Raw genomic sequence first — 15,000 nt, forward strand, 5'->3', positions numbered from 1 at the left:
TGAATACGTATACATACATACATACATACATACATGCATATACTCTTTTTAATCTTTTACTTGTTTCAGTCATTTGACTGCAGCCATGCTGGAGCACCGCCTTTAGTCGAGCAAATTGACCCCAGGACTTATTCTTTGTAAGCCTAATACTTATTCTATCGGTCTCTTTTTGCTGAACTGCTAAGTTACAGGGATGTAAACACACCAGCACCAGTTGTCAAGCGATGTTGGGGGGGGGGGCAAAAACAGATACACAAACACACTCATATTTATACATATACGACGGGCTTCTTCCAGTTTCCGTCTACCAAATCCACCCACAAGGCTTTGGTCGGCTTGAGGTTATAGTAGAAGACACTTGCCCAAGGTGCCACGCAGTGGTACTGAACTCGGGACCATGTAAATGGTAAGCAAACTACTTACCACACAGCCACTCCTGTGCCTATATATATTTTATTGTTTTATTTTTTTTTACTTGTTTCAATCATTTGACTGTGGCTATGCAGGGGCACTGCCTTGAAGTGTTTTAGTCAAATGAATCAACCTCAGGACTTTTATTTTAAGCCTGGTACTTATTCTATCATTCCCTTTTGCTGAACCTCTAAGTTATGGGGATATAAACACACTAGCACCAGTTATCAAGCAGCAGTGGGGGACAAACAGACAGACACATACACACACAATAGATATATACATAAACATATACAACAGGCTTCTTTCAGTTTCCTTCTACCAAACCACTAAGTCTTGACAGGTGTTCAGACTGTGTCCACACATTAGAATTCATCCAACAACTTATGATTAGGGCCTCAGGCTCAATTCAGAAGGCCATGTGAAGTTGCTGCAGGCTGTGGTTTATCTCTGGTTGGAGGTGGTCGCAGCTGAAAGGCCACATGTGAGGTAGACGGATTAGGCTTCTTGGTATACTTCTGGAAAGGGTCAGAAGTGTTTGTTGGAGAATTTCTATGATTCCCCAGCCCAAATTCCTGGCCTCTCGATCCCCCTGATTGCAATTTCATGGATTACCATGTGTGGGGCATGGTTGAGAAAGACACCAACCACTCTGCCTGCAACATCAAGGCTAAGCTAGTGGTCAAGATCAAGGAAGTGTCCAAAGTTCTTTCAAGGCATATAGTGAGGAAGGAAGGTTCTGGAGCCATCTTGAGGCCATGGTGGATGCTGAGGATAGCTATTTTGAGTAAACTGTTATCTCCCAGCCATAATCTAGGTGATATTTTCCGATATTTTTAAATACTTTTTCCTTTGGATGGGATATTGTTTTCCTTCCTTCTTATGCAACCTGTCAAATTTAGTCCGAACACTCTGTATATGTATGTATATATGCATATATATATATATATATGTGTATGTGTGTATGTGTGTGTGCATATGTGTGTGTATATATAGATGTGTGTATGTGTGTGGGTGTGTGTGTGTGTGTGTGTGTGTGTGTGTGTGCACGATTGATAGAATATGTATCCGGCTTAAAAATAAGTACTGGGATCAATTTGTTTGACTAAGCCCTTCAAGGCAATGCCCCAGCATGGCCACAGTACACTGACTGAAAGAAGTAAGGGATGAAAGATATGGGATATGTGTAGGTGCATAGATGACTGAGTGATTAAGAAGTTTGGTTCCCAATCATGTAAGTGTGGAGTTATGGGAGGAGATGACATTTATAAAATGCCATTCAAGGAGACAAAAGGTACTGATTTACTGCATTAATTTAACCATGTATAATGGATAGGATAAAGGTCCCTCCCTAATCCTATAGACATGTAGGGCTGGTTTTCTGGTTTTTGTGGCCCATATTTGCTCCCACTGGATGTGACACTAGTCCACCACAGGATTATTCGTGTTTGCCAGCTGAATAAGCTGGATCAATGTGAAATATATTGCTATGCTCAAGAGCATAATGTGTTACCCAGTGCAGGAATTGAAACCACAATCTTAGGATCATGAATCCAACACCTTAACCACTAAGCTAAGTGCATCCACAACCAGGTATGATGACTCCAGAGAGAATTCAGACAATTGTCCTCGATGTAGACAGATGGATTATCAAACATCTGTAGGCAATTTCAGAATTCTGAAGAAGAGTAGAGTTATCAGATGAACTTAGAGGATGGAGTTAAGAAACTACAACCTAGAGGAACTAAAAGTATTGTCTGTTAATATATAAGGAGGAGAAATTAGGGATGGAGATGATGGGTCCTATGTAAGAACAGGCACCACTTATCAGACAGATTAGTTGCAGCTAATGAATTAAAATAACCAATAGTTAAAATGTTAATTTAAGCCACAAGAAATGAGTTAAGTGAAAAATCTGTCAAATAATAAAAAAAAAGATAAAAAACAAAATTTTAGGCTACCTCTAATAGATTGAAAACAAAATATAATTTATTTGCTACTAGGATTGGCAGAATGCTATTAGTTTATTTCATAAAATTTGTGATTTAAAAAAAAGTGCTGTATTTTTTTTAATACATACTTACCTACACACATACCTACACACATACCTACAAATATGCATATATATCGATATATCTGCATATATATGAGTGTGTGCATGTATGTGTTAGTGTGAGTTTATATTTATGTATGTATATATGTAAATATATTTACATATGTATATATTTGTGTGTGTATTTGTGTATGCATATATACATATACATATGTATATGTATATGTATATATACATTTGTGTATGCATATATATATATATATATGTTTATATGTATATACATCATATATAAATGTACACATAAACATGCATATATAAATATATATAAACATGGGAAGATGTGAATATTTATATACAAATGTGTGCAAATACATATATATATATATTATAAATTAGATACATGTATGTATATATACTATATAAATTATATACACATGTGAGTGTATACACATATATGTATATCACACACATATTGCATTATTGGTGAACTAATGTTTTAATAGTTGATAATGACTCATAGACATAAAGAGTTAAAATGAAATGTAATAGAAAAATCGTTTATACATTTGGCATTATACATTATAAGTTTACAATAAAACTACATAAAAAAAAGCTATCATGTTAGAATATTCCTAAAATGTATTAAATTGGTGTTAAAATGTAAAAGAAAAATATTATAAGCACTTTGAGAGCAATAATGGTAACTAATGTTTTGAAAGTAATTTCTACAAGTCTTCTGCAGATGACAATTCATGAGTGAGTTTATTTTCAATTATGTTTAGGTTAGCAATGACAAATATTAGCAGACAGATAGAACAAGTCAACTTAACAGCTCTGACAAAGTCCTATTTTCAGGCTATTTATTGATTTCTTAATTAGCTATAAAATGCTGGAGCAGCAGAAGTTGAGTTAGTGGGGGTATAAACAGACAACAGGGTGAGGAATCAGTAGCTCATATCTTGTGAGTATTGAAATTTTTCTGTGTCTAATGCTGACACTGTAAAAACGCAAATAAACTTGGTGGGTGTAAGTAGGTCCCTCATGGTGTTCTAGCTCTATAGAGGGCCTCCTCTTGTTTATGACTGATAGTGAATTTCTTTCCCTGGGATATCAGTGACTTAGGTGTAATTATCAACAACCTAAATTTGAGAGCTGACATTAAAAATGAAGTTTATATGACCTGCAGATTGTGGTATTTGATCCTTAGAAGATTCTAGTCTAGAATCTTCTAATCGATGCTGTCATCCTTCTTCTCTCTACTTTCCCTTGGATTGAGAAAATATTGTTACCTGCTATATCTAAACAAAATATTATGATAATTGAAGCATTTTTCCATGGGGCAAACCTAAGCAAGTTTTTTTTTATACCTTGTGTGCATGTGTGGAAATATTAACAGTTACTTGTGCATACAAGTCCCTTCTCTCTGTGTAACCAACGATGTCCAGTGGATCTAAAAGACCAACATAGTTAGGTAGTAGAACTGAAAGACCAATATAGTTAGTCATTGCAAAGATTGCTGTCAGAATACAAGAGTTGAAAAGATACTGCTAGTTATCCCATCCAAAACTCAAAGAGTTAAAACAATCCACCACCTGGATCCTAAAAAAATGAAAAGTAAAGGTGACTTTAGCTGGATTTGAACTCACAGCACAGTGATCCAGAACAAATACTGCAAGCCATTCTACCAAATGTCTCTAACCACTCTGTTAGTTTATATTCTTTATTGTTGTTCATTGTGCTCTAAAACTGATGAATGTTTATTTAACTATGTTATACTTCTTGGAGAAATGTAAGTTAGCTGTAGCTTAGAAATGTTCTGTAAATATATTAGCTAGTACACATAGAATAGATTAAATTCAGAACAAAAATATATGTATCTATTTTATTATTTATATTTGGCTTATATGAAACTTTTATAAGTGTTATGTATGAAACTTTTATAAGTGTTATGTATGAAACTTTTGGCCTTTGAGTCGTTTTGTAACTTCTGCCAATTACAAAACTTAAAATATATACTTAATAATAATAATGAAAAACTGATCTACACTCCCAGAGATACATCAAGTTTAATTACAGTTGGTACAGGAATCAATTACTCAATTTATTCATAAACAAATCATGATTATAATAGCATACACTAAGTACAATGGGTGTGACTGAAGAGTTTTTGGCTTTGAGTAAAAAAAATACTAGAGAATCAGTTAATTATGATTTTATTCAACATATTCCCTTCTCAGATACAAGCACTTATTGCAGTAGTCCTTCAGCTTTACTAAGCCTGGTAAAAGAACTCTGAAGGTTGGGCCTTCAACCAGGCCTTTCGTGATACTCTTAAAGCTAGGAACTTTTCAGTAACCCCCTCATATATAATACATAAGAATTATTAATAAAAGATGAAATAGCTATTATCCAATGCTTTTATATGAATATTCCAGAATATATTCATGTTACAATAAAAAAGAATATTTGATAAATGATTAAGTAGAATTGTCAATTACTAATAGTTAAATGGTATAGAAGCTAGAATTAAGCTTTAGTGATGACATATAAGTGAACAAAATATCAGATATTAAGTGGAAAGTTAGCATCACATTGTATCAGTGTTCAAGACATTAACATTCAATTGGAGCAGTTCTGATCTGAAACTGGATCTAAAAGTCAAGAACAACTTGTTGAGGTAAATAAAGAAAACAATGAAATTAACAAGTATGTTGAAATAAATCTATCCAGTTGATATTCCTGAGAAAGGAGTAAATTCTGTTAAGCTGCGTACACTAGTCATAGATGTTCATCTACATCTCTGATTCAGTGGATCATGTGAGTGGATTCAGTGGATCATGATGATCACAACAAATTCACAACATTTTTTTATACAGGACTTCAAAGTTATGAAGATGTGAGATATTGTGTTGATCATGCTTCTTCAAGAGCATAAATACAGAAATATCACCACATCAGCATTGTTATTGTTGTTGTTGTTATTATTATTATTATTATTATTATTATTATTATTATTATTATTATTATTGTTCAGTAGTTATATTTTTATAACGTGCTTTCACTTCACTACCGAGCGCAGCTCTGTGCGCCTTGGGTATGTGCTGTGGTTTGCTGTGGTGCTCTTATGTTTACTGTATTGAAAGTGTTTTGCGTAGAATGTGTGCAGTACCCAGTAGTGCAATTTTCTGTATGTTATATTATTATTATTATTATTATTATTATTATTATTATTATTATTATTATTATTATTATTATTATTATTATTAAGGAGGAGGGCTGGCAGGATCATTAGCATGCTGGAGATCAAATTCAAATTCAAGGTCCACTTTGCCTTTTATTTTTTCAGGGTCGATAAAATAAGTACCAGTTGAACACTGCAGCTGATATAATCGACTCATCCCTTCCCCCAAAATTGCTGATCTCCAGGAAAAAATTGAAACTATTATTATTATCATTATTAATATCATTATTATTACTATTGCTAAGGTGGTGAGCTGGCAGAATCATTAGCACGTTGGGCAAAATGTTTTGTGACATGACATTCCTCTTTATGTTGTGGGTTCAAATTCTGCTGAGGTCAACTTTGCCTTTCATCCTTTCCTTTCGGGGTTGATAAATCAAGTACCAGTGAAACACTGGGGTTGATGTAATCAACTAGTCCCCTCCCCCAAATTTTCAGGCCTTGTACCTGTAGTAGAATGGATTATTATTTATTGTCTTTGCACAGCTTCTATTACTGGAGATGTACTATAGTCCCAGCTGTTCACTACCTGTTATTTTATCGAGCACCATCCAGAGTATTCAAGCGGTTCCAAGCAGTGCTGATTTCTGCAAGCGCTCCACCCTTATTGCAGCCGCTATTTCTTTCATGTACTTCACAAGATTTTTACTCACTGTTCTCCAAACTCCAGCAAGTATTGGTACTACTACCACCTTTTTCAGCGACCACAACTGTTTAACCTCCCAAGCTAACCTGTTATATCTATCAACTTTTCTTTCTTCCTTATCATATATCTTGTCAGCTGGGCATGCTATATCTATGATCCAGCATCATTTGCTTTCTTTCTCAATTAACACTATGTCTGGTTTCCTATTCTCTATCTCATGGTCGCACTGAATCATAAAATCCCATAGGATCTTTGCATTATCATTTTCGATGGTGCCTTCAGGTTTATGTTCATACCACTTTTTGCTCTGTCAAATCCATAATTGTTGCAAAGTATCCAATGGACAATCCTTGCTTTTTATTATCTCTTATATTCTTTCTGGGCTAGTGGTGTACATTGATTGGTAATATGCTATATGGTTTTACCATTTTGTTTACAAATTCTGCACTTATCACTTTCTCACGTGTTGTCTATTCTGTATTTGATGTAATTTGTTCTTAATGCTTGCTCTTGGGCAACACAGATTAGGGCCTCTGTTTCTAGTTTTAGATTACTTTTAGTCATCTATAGCCAGATTAAACTGTTGGGAAAGAAAAATCCTAACATCTAGCTACAACAAGTAACCTTAGATGCCAAGAACCCTCCTTAGTATCCTTGCGGTCCATAATAACAGTTTTCTGGAGCTGTACTAAACTGGGTTTTAAGCCTATTTCCTGTAGCCATCTGTTCAAATCTTTAGCGATAGTTTCCATTGCACCAATTACTAATGGGATACATTTTACCTGCACTTTCCATGGTCTCTGCAATTCAATGGCTAAGTTCTGGTACTTTTTGTACCTCAGTGGCTAGGTCCTGCTTTTTTTTTTTTTTTTTGGTACCTCTCATATTGATTTTTTCAACATTTGTGACTGTAAAGTCAATTACCTGGCACCTTCTATTCTCTTTATCTACTACTATCAAATCAGACCTTCTAGCTTCTAATTACTCTGTCAGTCTGAAAGTTAAATTCCCACATCTATTTATTACATTCTAATACTTTACTAGGTTCATGTTCATACCATTTATCAGTATGTTCAAATCCTAGCTTTCTACATAACTCCCAGTGGATTACTCTCCCTAAGTTGACATGTCTTTTCTTGTATTCTTTCTGTGCCAGCATTCTATATTCACTTACCATATGAGTAATGCTTTCCTCTTTTGATTTCCATAACCTACATTGGGAACCTACTTAGTTTTTGTCAATCTTGTCTATCTCACCACCACCACCATCACCACCACCACTGTCACTGCTGCCATCACCACCTCTCAGACTGTAGTGCACATCTTTTGTGAAAAGTTTGTACCCAGGCATGATATTACGTTTCTTATTTATTCTATAATGTATTTCTCTTCAAATGTTTTCAGATATGCACATTATGTACTATGAATGTCTTGAAATTTTTTATTTTCAGGCATAAAAGTGATTGTGTCGCTTGTTCTTGTTGTTCATTTTTTTTTTTTAATATCTGTCAGAATGCATTATTATAATAGGAAAAATAAATCCTAAAATTAATTTTGTGCTGCCATACTTTCAGTTATGGCAAGTTTTAAAGGGATGCATTTCTACCATAATGTAGGGTATTTCTGTATGTGTGTGTGTGCATGTGCATGTGTGTATGTATATATATATATATATATATATATATATATATATATATATATATATATATGCATATGCATATGTAAATACATGTATACATGTATATACTTAGGTACCTATATATATATACATATATTTGTATATATATGTGTGTGTGTGTGCACGTGCATGTTTGTGTATGTATATATAATAGATATATGTGTGGTTGATTAATCCTTTCCCTTTAAATAAAAGCATTAAATTTCTCTGAGAAATTAGTACCACTCTGTAACATATGCTGAAAATTTAAAATGTCTACGGAGAAAGCATTAAAAATCGGCATGAAACTAAAAATTACATTTAATTATTTTTCTTATTTTTATTTATTTTTCTTTTCTTTTCTTTTCTTTGCTTGCATTATTCATTTAATTTTTTTTTTTTTGTGTTATAAATTTATTATAACCCTGTTCAATCACCTGTGCCAAAACACAGATGATGAGTATAAAAAAATCGCTGAAGTTGTACTCAAATGAAGCATTAGCAAATTACTGCATGCTCTATTAAACAGATCATGCAGTAATTACCATGTCCTTTTTAATTTAAGCCATTAACCTTGAATCATTAAACAGAGAGAATCGTGGGAATCGTTTAAATTATTTAATAACTGTAGAAAAAATAAATAAACACATGTATGAAAATAAAATAAAATAAAAATAAGAATATAATAAATATCATTATCATTATTATTATTATTATTATTATTATTATTATTATTATTATTAGCAGCAGCAGCAGCAGTAGTAGTAGTGGTAGTTGTAGTAGTAGTAAAAATTTTGCTGTTTTAAAATAAATATTGACACTTTAAAAAAATTTTTTTTAACCTGCATAGCAATATAATGAGTGTTTATTTTTTTGTATTTTAATCTCTAACTCGTTGCTTAGAAATTTAATCCATTACATGGGGATTTATTGAGTTAAGTGAGATAAAGGCATCACCTTGTGATATAAGGGCTTTTGTAAGGAATTAGTTCGGTTTAGCTACAACTATTGCTACTAAAATATCTGTATTGCAAGGAGCAGCTGATGCATTTGAAGTATGCAGTTGAAATGATGGTATTTTTATTGCTTGATACATTCCTTGTAAAAGTGATATAATACACGTAATATTGTTGTTGTTGTCAATGATTTTTTAACCCTAGGTCAACCCTGATAAGACAGACTTGTGATCAAATACATTTGTACCGTTATTCTCCCATCTTTCTAGTGGTATGTAGGACTCATCAACATCTAGTGTGCAATTGCCATCAAAGGCCATCAACAATTTGCTTTTGCAAGGAAATGAAGAGTCTTGTCCAAGAACACATCATGCTGCCAGGTCTAGGAATTGAATCTGTGACCCTATGATCGGGATTCCTACAACCTAACTATTGAATCACAGATCTTCTCTGTGTAGACCTATATTATCTAATGGATTCCTTTCTTATTTATGGATGGTAGGTTTGATTTCAAGGAAACTTGGTTGCTATTTCTAGTAGATTAATTGACCTCAAGGAAACTCCCTATTAAACTCAGATATAACAATGATAATTTTTTCTACTCTAGGCACAAGGCCTGAAATTTTAGAGGAGGGGGCCAGTTGATTAAATCGACCACAGTACGCGACTGGGGCTTAATTTATCCACCCTGAAAGGATGAAAGGCAAAATCGACCTTGGCGGCATTTGAACTCAGAACGTAAAGACAGATGAAATACTGCTAAGCATTTCGCCCGGCGTGCTAACGTTTCTGCCAGTTCACCGCCTTAGATATAACAGTGATAATAATGTGCAGGTACGGCTGTGTAAATGCAGACATGGCCTCTGTTCCTCAGAGTTGACTGGTTTGTCTTCTACCTCTACCAATCAGACAACCCAACCTACTTATCTTCCCACTTTTGGAACATCCAATCCCTTAATCTGACACTAGCCATTATTCCAAGAAATTTCTCCCAAGTTCAATGCCATCTGTAATCATTTCCTTGCTCATATCTTTTTACACTGACTGTCACTTCCCCATAAATTCCTGGTCATGTGTCTGTACTACAAATCATTATGAGTAGAGTTATGTTGCTGAACACTAAGATTTCAAATATTGATGTATTATGACTGGCACTCCATCAGTTTCAGCTGATCTGATCAATGGAACAGCCTGCTTGTGAAATTAATGTGCAAGTAGCCGAGCACTCCACAAATACACATACCCTTAATGTAGTTCTCAGGATGATTCAGCATGACACAGAATGGGACAATAGAGGTACTACTCATTTTTGCCAGCTGAGTGGACTGGAGCAACAGGAAATAAAGTTTCTTGCACAAAAGGCACAACTTACCACAAGGAATAAAACTCAAGGCCTTACAATCTTGAGCTCAATACCTTGACCACTAAGCCATTTCTGAAAAAATAAAAAAAAAACTATTCATTTCCTCTGGTCTCTCTTTACTCTTTTACTCTTTTACTTGTGTCAGTCATTTGACAGTGGCCATGCTGGAGCACCGCCTTTAGTCGAAGAAATCAACCTCAGGACTTATTCTTTGTAAGCCTAGTACTAATTCTATTGGTCTCTTTTGCCGAACAGCTAAGTTACAGGGATGTAAACGCACCAGCATCGGTTGTCAAGTGGCGTTGGGGGACAAACACAGACACACAAACATATACACACTCATACATATATATATATATATATATATATATATATGGGAGAATATACAAATAATAACAACAGACAAGGACAGGTGGTGTAAATAACAAAAGGATATATTAGTATGACGCTCGGGAATACGGAAAGTCTTTGACGTTTCGAGCTAAGCTCTTCAACAGAAAGAATACGGATATATACATACACATATATACGATGGGCTTCTTTCAGTTTCCATCAACCAAATCCACTCACAAGGCTTTGGTCGACCCGAGGCCATAGTAGAAGACACTTGCCGAAGGCCCACGCAGTGGGACTGATCCCAGAACCATGTGGTTGGTAAGCAAGCTACTTACCACACAGCCACTCCTGTGCCACTCTCTACTAATTTTTTTTTTTTTAATTGCAGGTAAAAATATTCATGTAAAGCAATTTTCCCTACTGGAAGATAAAAATATTCTCTTCTACTCTAGGCACAGGGCTCAATTAGATCGACCCCATTATGCAACTAGTACTTAATTTATTGACCCTGAAAGGATGAAAGGCAAAGTTGACCTTGGTGGAATTTGAACTCAGAACATAAAGACAGATGAAATACCGCTAAGCATTTCACCCAGCGTGCTAACGTTTCTGCCAGCTCGCCACCTTACGAAGATGAAAATATTGCCAGAGAGAGAGAGAGAAAGAGGTGTCACTTGTCTTAACTGGCTTAAAATATAAAACATAAAAACCAAAGGATTATGCAAATATTAAAATTCAAATACATTAAAACAGAACAAAGAAGAGCTTTTAATACCTTGAAAAGAAATCTCCTTGCATTTATGCATGTGTATGTATGTGTCAATATGTGTTAGTGCGTGATACATTAAATTGGTACACGTAAAAATGTGTGAACATCTTTTAATCACTGTGAGATTGCTTCCAGGTTACAGCATAATAAGGATAATAGATCCAGTTTCCTGGTTACAACCAAATAAAGAAGGATTTATATACTTGCAAGGAAGGGAATAAATAAACCTCAATGTGGTAAATAAATGTTCTAGAAATAACAACTAAATCTCCTTCAAATTATACCATACTGTCTTAAAGAAGTGCAGGGCACATTGAATAATATAGTCCTAAATATATCTTTAAAACAGGAAAAACATGAGGTAGTATGGCCATAAATGGAAAGCTTTTGATTATGGGCTTGCTTGATCAAGGCCGACTAGGTGCTAAATAACAAACAACAAAGAAGCTATTTCCATAGCCATAGCTTATGTTGTTTTCTACTGTAGTTAAAATGTCATCAGACTTAGCACAGCTGGTTATTATATTTCATGCTAAGTTGCCGTTATATCAACAAACACTTTACAAAATATTCTGATGGAAAGTCAATTAAATAAAACATAGTTTGGGCAGAAATGTTTATCAGTCACCACACACATTTTGTATATGCTGGTATATAAAGGTGAGATTGTATAAAATTTCAGGGATATACTAACAGGTACCCATCACTATTCAAAAACTGCTAAGGAAAGAACTGATTGTGAGGTAACTAACGATGGTCTTTGGTAGTGAAGAACACTTGGTATATGTGTATATATAAAGGTGAGGACGTACAGAATTTCAGGTACATACAATTAGGAACCAACCAGTATTCAAAAAATAGCTAAGAAAAGAACTGTATCTGAGGGGAACTAATAATAGTTTTTGGTAGCAAATTGCACTTGATATGTGAGTATATAAAAGTGGGGTTGTACAGAATTCCAGGTATATACTCCTTTCTATTATAAGCAGAAGGCCTGAAATTTGGGGGAGGGGGATAGTTGATTACATTGACCCCAGTATTCAACTGGTACTTATTTTATCAACCCTGAAAGGTTACACATCTGATTTCTTCTCAGAAAAGACTTGCCTGAAGTATCAGAAATCAATTAACTCTCTCCTTATTTAGGGTCAGAACAAGTGTGAGGGCATGCACCATTGCAGAACGTGAAGATGGATGGAACACAGCTAAGCATTTCACCTAGAGTGGTAATCAGTCTGCCAGTTAATCATTATTCAAAAAACTGTTAAGAAAAGAATTGAATCTGAGGGAACTAACGATGGTCTTTGGTAGCAAAATGCACTTGATATATGTGAGTATATAAAGGCAAGGTTGTACAGAATTTCAGGTATGTACTAATAGGAACCAATCAGTATTCCAAAAACAGTTAAGAACAGAACTGAACCTGAGGCAACTAACGATAGCTTTTGGTAGCAAAAAGCACTTAATATAACAATATGCACATGATTCATGAAAAGTGGTGAGAGTTGACATTTTCCAATGTACTATTTCACATCTGATTTCTTCACAGTAAAAGACTTGCCTAAAATATCAGAAATCAACTAATTCTCTCCTTATTTAGGGTCAGGACAAATGTGAGAACATGTGCCTTTGTAGTGCCTTTCTGCATTCACTATTTGTTGATATATTCCTAGGTCCTCCCAGGTGACCTGTCAAGCAGAGTCCCAGTTAGTTCCCAACTCTGCATGCCAGAGGGTCATCTGCCATGACCATGATGCATGTGGTCAACCAACACGAGCCATCAACCCTACCAGATCTTGGGTTCAAGACAAATATCCATGTCTTTCATTGGCTCCTTGGAACGACTCCATTTTGTCTGTCTCTGCTGCAGCTGAAAATTGGTGACTGCTTCACTTATCTTGCCAGTGAGATTCATAGCGGCATTAGCTACAAGTCAGAAGTTCTAAGGAGACTTGGATGAACTGGTGCAATTGTGGACTCACTGAACATGGGTGTTTAGTGCTGCAGGAGGACAAAGGCTTATGTCTTTAGGTCTATGGCTTTCCTTGTCCTGTTCTGTAGTTGTGAGACTTGAACACTGTCCAGGGCCCTTAGAAGCTGCCAGACTCCTTTGGTACTAGGACACTTCACATGATTATGGATTATCATATTGGTTGGATATGAAATCCAACCAATGAGTCTACCCAGAAACTAGGATGTGTGCTCTTGTATGATTTGGAAGTGCCAGCTCAGACTGTTTAGCGATGTTACTGCTTCTCCATATTTGATAAATTTTATTTTATTTTGAAAATTCAAAAACAGCTATTATATTATTACATGATTTCTGTTTGCATTCTCTAAAGAGAAAACTCAGAAAGCATTTCTCAAGTACAGCCTTAAACTTGACGTCTAAAAGAAACTAAACAACTAAAAAACAAAAAGAAACACAAGTAAAGAAAACAAATACAGCTGAACAAATGAACTTCGATTTTATTTCCAGAATTTCTTTTATAGTAAGTAAAAATAAGAAGTAAGTAAGGATAAAATGTCTTTTACAAGAGATAGAATTACATGAAAAATTTTTTATTTAAATGTAACTATGTCTCTATAATGTTCAAGAAATTATTAAGAAGGTAAACCATAAAACTCTGATTCTTTATATTCAGAATTAGCATTCAGATTTATTTGTCAAATGTAATTCTTTATTTCATTTACATAATTTTGAATTAATCATGCATTATCTCGTAACTTCAAGATCCCTTTGAGGTTATTGCTTATTTTTAGAATGACATTGTAGGCTAAGTGTGAGAAGCTGGATTTGGTCAGTATGAATGTATAATAGGTTAAATATTCCATTCTGGATATTGCTGGTTTAAATGCCAAAAGCAAAGCCCTTTGTACCCAGCAAAGCATAGACCACCATGACTTTTCTTCACTGTTCTCAACTCTATGCCATCTTTTCTGCTTCTCTTCAGTTGGATCCCCACTGTTTTCTTCAGGTTTGCTTCAGAAACCTGCCTGTGTTTCCCTGAGGGAAAGCCTTCTTTTACCAGGTCTTGTTGGTTTTGAATTGTCATAGACACATCTGTAATAGTAACACCTGTAATTGTGCATTTTTTCTAGCTAGAGATGTTGACCCTAAACAAACTCATTTTTTACTTCTGTGAAATCGTGTTTCATTTTAGTCTGGCCTTTTTCCTTTCACATATCCATGTGGGAGATCCTATCAGGAGCTTGTACTCTGCCAATGTAGCTCTCAGACACTACAATAAGATTTGAATCGTGTAGTGGATGAAAGTTTCCTGTCATCAATTAACATATTAACCACCACATGCACAACCGATGGTTCATTGCAAACTACACATAACTACCTTATACACTACTAGTGGTACACTTTCATAATTTGAGAAAATATTTTATTCTGTATCTTTGACATGGTTTTGAGGATATCTAAATAACACGTGTACTAAATATTAAAGTTTAATTATGAAATATTGTAAAAACACAAACAAAATTACATTTCCTTGTAATTAAACTGTACAATGTGATTGGAAATATGTGGTAAGTTCCCGTAACAGGCCGTGGCAAT

This window comes from Octopus bimaculoides, chromosome 10 (assembly GCF_046866305.1).
Source record: "Octopus bimaculoides isolate indiv1 chromosome 10, ASM4686630v1, whole genome shotgun sequence".
Classification (NCBI taxonomy): domain Eukaryota; kingdom Metazoa; phylum Mollusca; class Cephalopoda; order Octopoda; family Octopodidae; genus Octopus; species Octopus bimaculoides.